This window comes from Cynocephalus volans, chromosome X, assembly GCF_027409185.1.
Source record: "Cynocephalus volans isolate mCynVol1 chromosome X, mCynVol1.pri, whole genome shotgun sequence".
In the NCBI taxonomy this organism is placed as follows: Eukaryota; Metazoa; Chordata; class Mammalia; order Dermoptera; family Cynocephalidae; genus Cynocephalus; species Cynocephalus volans.
Genome location: NC_084478.1, coordinates 15350100 through 15352599, shown reverse-complemented (window position 1 = coordinate 15352599; position 2500 = coordinate 15350100).

Here is a 2500-nt window from a genome sequence, read left to right as displayed (position 1 = left end):
CTGGCTCATGCAATTATTGAGGCTAAGAAGTCCTGAGTGTGTATGTGTGTGTGTGTGTCTGTGTGTGTGCGTTATAATAAGGAACTGGCTCATGCAATTATGGAGGCTAAGAAGTCCTGAGTGTGTCTCTGTGTGTGTGTGTGTGTGTGTGTGTGTTATTATATGGAACTGGCTCATGCAATTATGGGGGCTAAGAAGTCCTGAGTGTGTGTGTGTGTGTGTGTGTGTGTGTGTGTGCGTTATTATATGGAACTGGCTCATGCAATTATGGAGGCTAAGAAGTCCTGAGTGTGTGTGTGTGTGTGTGTGTGTGTGTTATTATATGGAACTGGCTCATGTAATTATGGAGGCTAAGAAGTCCTGAGTGTGTGTGTGTGTGTGTGTGTGTGTGTGTGTGTGTTATTATATGGAACTGGCTCATGCAATTATGGGGGCTAAGAAGTCCTGAGAGTGTGTGTGTGTGTGTGTGTGTGTGTGTGTGTGTGTCTGTGCTATTATATGGAACTGGCTCATGCAATTATGGAGGCTAAGAAGTCCTGAGGGTATGTGTGTGTGTGTGTGTTATTATATGGAACTGGCTCATGCAATTATGGAGGTTAAGAATTCCTGAGTGTGTGTGTGTGTGTGTGTGTGTGTTATTATAGGGAACTGGCTCATGCAATTATGGAGGCTAAGAAGTCCTGAGTGCGTGTGTATGTGTGTGTGTGTGTTTTATTATGTGGAACTGGAACATGCAATTATGGAGGCTAAGAAGTCCTGAGAGTGTATGTGTGTGTGTGTGTGTGTGTCTGTGTGTGTGTGTGTTATTATATGGAACTGGCTCATGCAATTATGGAGGCTAAGAAGTCCTGAGTGTGTATGTGTGTGTGTGTGTGTGTGTGTGTGTGTGCGTTATTATAAGGAACTGGCTCATGCAATTATGGAGGCTAAGAAGTCCTGAGTGTGTCTGTGTGTGTGTGTGTGTGTGTGTGTGTTATTATATGGAACTGGCTCATGTAATTATGGAGGCTAAGAAGTCCTGAGTGTGTGTGTGTCTGTGTGTGTGTTATTATATGGAAGGGGCTCATGCAATTATGGAGGCTAAGAAGTCCTGAGGGTATGTGTGTGTGTGTGTGCTATTATATGGAACTGGCTCATGCAATTATGGAGGCTAAGAATTCCTGAGTGTGTGTGTGTGTGTGTGTGTGTGTTATTATAGGGAACTGGCTCATGCAATTATGGAGGCTAAGAAGTCCTGAGTGCGTGTGTGTGTGTGTGTGTGTTTGTTATTATATGGAACTGGCTCATGCAATTATGGAGGCTTAGAAGTCCTGAGTGTGTGTGTGTGTGTGTGTGTGTGGGTGTGTGTGTGTGTGTGTGTGTGTGTTATTATATGGAACTGGCTCATGCAATTATGGAGGCTAAGAAGTCCTGAGTGTGTCTGTCTGTGTCTGTATGTGTGTGTGTGTGTTATTATATGGAACTGGCTCATGCAATTATGGAGGCTAAGAAGTCCTGAGTGTGTGTGTGTTTGTGTGTGTGTGTGTCTGTTTTTATATGGAACTGGCTCATGCAATTATGGAGGCTAAGCAGTCCTGAGAGTGTGTGTGTGTGTGTGTGTGTGTGTGTGTGTGTGTGTTATTATATGGAACTGGCTCATGCAATTATGGAGGCTAAGAAGTCCTGAGGGTATGTGTGTGTGTGTGTGCTATTATATGGAACTGGCTCATGCAATTATGGAGGCTAAGAAGTCCTGAGTGTGTCTGTCTGTGTCTGTATGTGTGTGTGTGTGTTATTATATGGAACTGGCTCATGCAATTATGGAGGCTAAGAAGTCCTGAGTGTGTGTGTGTTTGTGTGTGTGTGTGTCTGTTTTTATATGGAACTGGCTCATGCAATTATGGAGGCTAAGAAGTCCTCAGAGTGTATGTGTGTGTGTGTGTGTGTGTGTGTGTGTGTTATTATATGGAACTGGCCATGCAATTATGGAGGCTAAGAAATCCTGAGTGTGTGTGTTTGTGTGTGTTATCATATGGAACTGGCTCATACAAATATGGAGGCTATGAAGTCCTGAGAGTGTGTGTGTGTGTGTGTATGTGTGTGTGTGTGTGTTATTATATGGAACTGGCACATGCAATTATGGAGGCTAAGAAGTCCTGAGTGTGTGTGTGTGTGTGTCTGTGTGTGTGTGTGTTATTATATGGAACTGGCTCATGCAATTATGGAGGCTAAGAAGTCCTGAGTGTGTATGTGTGTGTGTGTGTGTGTGTGTGTGCGTTATTATAAGGAACTGGCTCGTGCAATTATGGAGGCTAAGAAGTCCTGAGTGTGTCTGTGTGTGTGTGTGTGTGTGTGTTATTATATGGAACTGGCTCATGCAACTATGGAGGCTAAGAAGTCCTGAGTGTGTGTGTGTGGGTGTGTGTGTTATTATATGGAAGGGGCTCATGCAATTATGGAGGCTAAGAAGTCCTGAGTGTGTTTGTGTGTGTGTGTGTTTGTGTGTGTGTGTGTGTTATTA